The sequence below is a fragment of the Astatotilapia calliptera genome, chromosome 4 (genome assembly GCF_964374335.1).
Source record: "Astatotilapia calliptera chromosome 4, fAstCal68.1, whole genome shotgun sequence".
Taxonomy (NCBI): domain Eukaryota; kingdom Metazoa; phylum Chordata; class Actinopteri; order Cichliformes; family Cichlidae; genus Astatotilapia; species Astatotilapia calliptera.
In genome coordinates, this window is record NC_137425.1 from 20,023,050 (window position 1) to 20,030,439 (window position 7,390).

The following is a 7,390-nucleotide window of genomic DNA, read 5'->3' on the forward strand; positions in this document are numbered from 1 at the left end:
CTCAATATTGAATCTTAACAATTACCAAAGTGAGATGACTTTAGTCTCATCAACAATATTAGCTAATCTTAAATGACTGTTCAGTACAGAAATGAAGCCCAAAAATCATGTTTTACAGTCCTGTGGTCTCAGCCTCAGATACTTATCAAATCACACAGAGCTCATGTAGAAACAAATGGACAAAATATGTTCTCCTTCATTTCTGTCAAACAAAGCTGTATGAAACGTTTCCAGCTGTTAGTATCATGGTTGCTAGGCAACCTGGGCAGCGTGACAGAGGCTAGACTGTCCCATTTCACAAGCCTACAAGCCTCACACTTCCGGCCTCAGTGGTCTTTGAGTGCAGCCCTTGAGGACCGTTAAGGCTGCGTACTTTAAGGCTGCAGTCCCTGAATTGGGATACAGCCATACATACATGTTTTGGTTCGTGCAACTGGTCCGTCCGGTTATTGTCTCCCCAGAAACATTTCCGTTGTCTTTTTTCCTATTTCCGTTGTGTTGTGTGTGCTTTTGCAGCGATTTTCTTTTTGCAGCATTTTTCTTTTTGCAGCGTTTTTCTTTTTGCAGCATTTTTCTTTTTGCAAGTGTTTTCTGAAGTTGCAGTCCGTTTGGCCTCTCAGGGCCACCGTAGATTTGAGCTATTAAAGTTGAATTGTATACTGTACCTTAAATTATAATTCAGTTAGTACTGTTTTATTACCTCTAAAATTAAAACTAGTGCTACAGAGTGGCATAGAACACAGAGTGTTTGTGTTAGTGGCCTGGTACTGTAATCATCTGTGGTCTGAGGGCTCCTCCTCTGGTGACTTCCCGTAATTGTTCAGGCACTGAGGAGCAGGGGTGCTGCCAGACAAACATACATATGTGTGTGTGTGTGTGTGTGTGTGTGTGTGTGTGTGTGTGTGTGTGTGTGTGTGTGTTTAAACATTGATTTTTGTCTGGAGGTAAATTTAAATTCACTTTCTGTATATAAAAAGGGGTAAATAATGTATAGAATAAAATACCTTTACCAAGGGCAATTAGCCTGCAGTTAGACAATTTTAGACAAAATATTTTTGACTCAAATCCTTCTTCAAATATTGGACTGACTGAGAGTAGTACTTGCTACTGCCACTGCCACTCTCGATCAAAGAAATCCATTCCAGTCCTTTCCCAGCAGCCTGTCTGATCCAAGCTGCAGCAATATCATAACTGAACCCTGAGTATGTACAGGTCAGTCTGTGGGAGTCTCCAGGCCTTTTAACCACTGATTCAGACTCAGTCAGTGTTTGACCCTGAGTACCTACAGAAATGTTAATAGCTCATTAGTTATCACATTTCTTCGTATCATTTAATTTGTTAACAAAAATGTTTGTCCTTACCAGCCAAGAAACAAAACAGAATCTGTAAAATAACTGATCTTGTCTCCGGTTCTGTTCATAATTTTTATGGACAGGATTTCTAGGCGCAGCCAAGTGGCGGAGGGCTTTCGCTTTGGTGGCCTCAGAATCTCATCTCTGATTTTTGCAGATGATGTGGTTCTGTTGGCTTCATCGGGTGAGGGCCTCCAGCTCGCACTGGAACGGTTCGCAGCCGAGTGTGAAGCAGCGGGAACGAGGATCAGCACCTCCAAATCTGAGGCCATGGTTCTCAGCCGGAAAAGGGTGGAGTGCCCACTCCGGGTCGGGGATGAGTTCCTGCCCCAAGTGGAGGAGTTCAAGTATCTCGGGGTCTTGTTCGCGAGTGATGGGAGAAGGGAGCCGGAGATCGACAGACGGATTGGGGCTGCAGCTGCAGTAATGACACGCCTCTGCAATGTTGCGGACGCTGCACCGGTCCATCGTGGTGAAGAGGGAGCTGAGTAGGGGTGGGTTTTTATAATCGATTTATCGATTAAAATCGATTCTGGCTTGGATAACGTAAAATCGATTCATTAAAATCCTGAATCGATTTTTTAATATAAATTTATTTTGCCCGAAATGCCAGAATCTCAGGTGAAAGATCACAAAAGTTCAACAACCACCAAACAGCTAAGACAGTAAATGAGAGCAGGTACACGGCTTCTGCACAAAGACGTAAACACACAGCGCCGATGGATCAGAATCAGTGAGATGTCGCCTTTCTCAGCTGACAGTCGGGGCTGAAAGCCGCCAGCTCGCTGATTCTGATCCGCGGGTCCGCGCTGTGTGTTTACGCCCTTTTTTTAGCTCCCCAACTGGGTCTAGAGAGTATTTTAAATTCAGGGAATTTAAAATAGAAAGTAGCTCGTCCACAGAAGGACTGGTAGCTCCCCTTTCGATAAGGGTTCAGATTGCGCGAACAGGTGTGGGATTAGAGCTCTGGGTAGCTCCCCAACTGGGTCTAGACTGGGTCTAGAGAGTATTTTAAATTCAGGGAATTTAAAATAGAAAGTAGCTCGTCCACAGAAGGACTGGTAGCTCCCCTTACGATAAGGGTTCAGATCGCGCGAACAGGTGTGAAATGTGTGTGTTTAGTTTGTTTGTTTGCTTGTTTTAATCAATTTTAAATCATGCTTTTTATTTTTTTTTTATTTCTAATGTCTCTGTAAAGCACTTTGAATCACCTTGTTGTTGAATTGTGCTATACAAATAAATTTGCCTTGCCTTGCCTTGCCTTTTTGCGCTGATCATATGGCTGTTAGTTTTATCTCTCTCCAAACAATATTGACCGAACCAGCAGCAAAAGAAGATCCAAACCACGCTTCACATAAACATCGTCATGAATTCCCTCTGACTTTTGCTGACTTTTCAGGATAAAAATCACACTTCATGCACAGCTCTCTCTCTCTCTCTCTCTCTCTCTCTCTCTCTCTTTTCTGTATTATTCGCTTGCTTGTTACGCACCAGTCTACTGTTGTTTACAGGCTGTCGGCCGACGTTTTTTTTTTCCCTTTTACTTACTTCCGAAAAGTAAACCTAATTTCTGCCGTTCAATATTGAACAAATTTAAACTTTTTAAAATTAAGCAAAATGCAAAACGCTTAGCCGTGTCTCTAATAAAACCGCTGTAACTTCAGAGGTAATGTTCATATGTTGATTAATGGTTTTCTTTCGTTTTTGATGTACTGCAGAATATTTTTATAAAATCCCAGAACAGGAAAATCACCTTCATGTTTTTCTGTGTTTTATCTTCAGCTACTTTGACACAAAGGCCTCTGCTGTGACGCTCACACCTTTGATAAAGTCTTGCGTGTGTCAGCTTCCTTTTAATAGATACAAAAATATGTAAATGTACTGATCTGAATTATAATATTTCTGACTGTCAAAATTTCCCAGAATCGAATCAAATCGAATTAAATCGAATTAAATCGAATCGTGGATCGAATCGATTCGGGACCTTGTGAATCGGAATTGAATCGATTCTAGAAATCAGTGACGATACCCAGCCCTAGAGCTGAGTGTAAAAGCGAAGCTCTCAATTTACCGGTCGATCTACGTCCCTACCCTCACCTATGGCCACGAGCTGTGGGTAGTGACCGAAAGAACGAGATCGCGGATACAAGCGGCAGAAATGAGCTTCCTCCGAAGGGTGGCTGGCCTCTCCCTTAGAGATAGGGTGAGAAGTTCGGCCATCCAGGAGGGGCTCAGAGTAGAGCAGCTGCTGATCCACATCGAAAGGAGCCAGCTGAGGTGGTTCGGGCATCTGACAAGGATGCCCCCTGGGCGCCTCCTGGGTGAGGTGTTCCAGGCATGTCCCACCGGGAGGAGGCCCCGGGGCAGACCCAGGACACGCTGGAGAGATTATATCTCTCGGCTGGCCTGGGAACGCCTTGGTATTCCCCCGGATAAGCTGGAGGAGGTGGCTGGGGAGAGGGAGGTCTGGGCCTCTTTGCTTAGGCTGCTGCCCCCGCGACCCGGCCCCGGACAAAGCGGATGAAGATGGATGGATGGATGGATGATGAAATTGTTAATGGCAGAAAGCAAATTATGACTTGGCTTAATGTGCTGAGTTTTTGTACAGAGTTTCTTCCTCTTGTGTCACTGTGGGTCTCGCACAATAATAAACAGCTGAATCCTCAGTTGTCAAGCTGTTCATCTGCAGATACACCTGCTTTCTGCTGTTGTCTCTGGAGATGGTAAACCGGCCTCTGACTGACTGAGAGTAGTAGATGACACTGCTAGGGTTGATATAAGCAATCCATTCCGGTCTTTTTCCAGCAGCCTGTCTGATCCAATTAGCATAAATATCACTGCTGAACCCTGAGTATGTACAGGTCAGTCTGTGGGAGTCTCCAGGCCTTTTAACCACTGGTTCAGACTCTGTCAGTGTTTGACCCTCAGTACCTACAGAAGTGTTAACAACTCATTAGTTATCACATTTCTTCATATCATTTCATTTGTTCAGCAAAATGTATGTCCTTACCAGCCAAGAAACAAAACAGAATCAGGAAAATAACTAAATGAACAGGTTTGGTCATTGTTAAAGTCAGTTGTCTTTGCCCAGTCTGCTGTGTCTATATGAGGTTGAATCCCTGACTTAGGCTTGAACGCATATAAAGTTAGTTAATACAGGAGTTTTGCATTGACTCCTCCTCCTCAGCAAAAATTTTGCTCTTTGACAAAGTAAAAAAACTAAAAAATGATAATAAACATTTTGCCAATTTTTGATTCTTTTTTTAATGTATTAAATTAAATTAATTTTAAAGGAAATTAGAATGTTCAAATATTAAAACTGACCATTTTTTTCAAGACAATCATTCCCACACTATTTTCAGAACATTATGTCTTATACTGCTAGTAGTGCGGGCCACTGGGCTCTTTATGTACTCTTTTTGGCACAGATTTCCTTTAATAGTCTTTATTTCTATTGAACACACAAATGTGCAGTATTTGACAACACCACAGGTGTAAGTGTGCCTCAGATGGCTTGGCTATAACTTTGCTTTTCTCAGCAACAAACTGTGTCACATTGTCAGGAAGGGACCTTAATTTCTCATTTGTTAGGAAAGCCAGAGGGACCTATTATCAGAAAGCCACATGCACAGCCTCCAATGAATCGTTGTTAAAATTGTATTGCTCGGTGTTTAATAAATCAAATGAGATGTTTTCTAATAAATGACTCTATTTTAATAGCTTGTTTTGTATAAAATTATTTAAAAAATGTAAATAAAATAGTCAGCTCCGTAGTGCCTGTGATCTCAGCACAGTGGCACAAAGCAACTTTAGAAAATATATCTACTTATATATCAAGTATGTTTCATTGTCTCAGTGTATAATCAGTTAAAACAGCACAGGTTTCTATAAACTTGCAATATATTAGAATATATTATATAGCACTGTATAGCACTTTTTCTTACTGTCCAAAAACACTATCACAATCACTATCACTTATTTAATTCATCTTCCAGAGTCTTTTTCTTCACATTTTTTGTTTACAAACAGAAAAATTTGAGAGTATGAGTATGTGACATGTGTATTACCACTTAGCATTAGAGTAATTGAGGAAAATTTCATCTTGCATTTCTAAATAAAATGCCACCTTTTTTGATATAATTCAGTATTCCTTGTGTTGTTGGCAAATAGAGGAAGTAGTTTTTGTATGACTCTCCAGTTGCTGTGTCTCACTGTGTCTGTCGGGCACAGTAATAAACTGCTGTGTCCTCAGTCTTCAGATTGTTCATCTGTAGATAGACTTTACTGCTGGAGTCATCTCTGGAAATAGTAAATCGACCCTGGACTGACTGGGAGTAAAAGAAATGAGAACTGCCTGTGTGTACAAAAGCGATCCACTCCAGTCCTTTTCCAGGAGCCTGTCTGACCCAGTTCATAGGGTAGCTGCTGAATGTGAATCCAGAGCCTGTACAGGTCAGTCTGTGGGATACTCCAGGCCTTTTAATGACTGGTTCAGACTCAATCAGAGTCTGACCATCAACACCTGTCAAGAGCACCAAATCACACTAAGTTAAATAGTTTGTTGAGAGAAATAAATGTTGTGTAATATCAGGTCTATGAGTGTTTTCACCTGCCCAGCAGATAGTTAACAGCAGCAGTCCTGTCCTGTAGTCCATACTGTCAAACTGTGTGTCCTTAGCTTCCTGTCATCTTCTCTGAAGTCAGATTTATAGAGGAGGAGCAGCATGCAAAAGTATTGTGGTTTTGCATTCATCCCACATTTTTTAAGACCAGTCACAATTAGCCATGTAGTTAGGATATGTAAAATATAAATCTGTTTTAAAGTCAGCCACTGATTATATCAATAAAACAGGTTAAGGTGAAGATACTATTGTCAATTTTCTTAATGACGTTTTTTGATTAATACTTATAAAACACAAACATGATCATATGAGTAATAAAAATACTGGATAACACATAAATGAAGAGTTATGGGAACATTAATTGCAGTACTCCAGTTTTATAATTAATATTATAGATGTTAAAATTATTTTTTTGGAAGCAAAAAAAGGATGATGAAGTATTTCAAGAGAAACAAAACTGCATTTTGAGTATCTGCACAGGTTTTTGGAAGTCTGTGGATGATGATGATTTCTCTTTACAGATATATTATATCAATTCATTAAATAATTTCTATCTCAACCTAAAAACAAGTTATCTGTCTTTCAAAAGAGACAAATTCTTTGAAAAAGTGAAGCTGGTGAGATTTCAAACAAAACCTCAAATCAACAAGCATCATTTAATCTCACTATATTTAAATTTCTCATTGAAATTATTTTAATTCTGTGACATTTTATCATCATTATCATTATTATTATAAGATGTGCTTACAGACTCACCTTGGAGAATTTATCAACAAACTGACTTCCAGAGAAAAATAATCTTGAATTCATTCATGATCTGAGGGCTCCTCGTCTGGTAGTTTGATGCTACAACTGAGGGGGTTTGTTAAGCTGATGGGCTGTGTCTCTCTGGCTCAATGTTACAGTTTTTACCGAATGCCTAAACACTAACTGTGATTCCTGTAGCACAATTTCTAAAACTAGTCAGACGTATAGCAAAACCACTCACTGAGTGTGCAAAACTAAAAGCACAAAAACTGCTTTGCACTCAGTTTGCAATTTTGTAACACACACTTTGCAAGACTGTAGGCACAATTCACTGCACAACACTCAATTTCCAAATTTCCAACACACTCCTAGCAAAAGTATACACATGTATGGCTATCATTAACACTAATTTGCCAACTGTCTGGCACACTTTCACATGTGAAAACTTTCTTAGATAATTCGTTCACTTTGCAATCAGCCTAAGCACTATAATACAGGTAAGCTGTGTGTGCGGAGTACAATGGAGGGAGCAAAAAGAGTGAGAAGTAGAGGAGGCCGAGGAAAAGGACGTGGAGGTGAAGAAGTAGGATGAAGAGGACGACAAGGACAAGGAGGAGCAAGAGGAAGACGAGGAGGGGGCAGAGGAAGCATGTTCACTGCAGACCACGT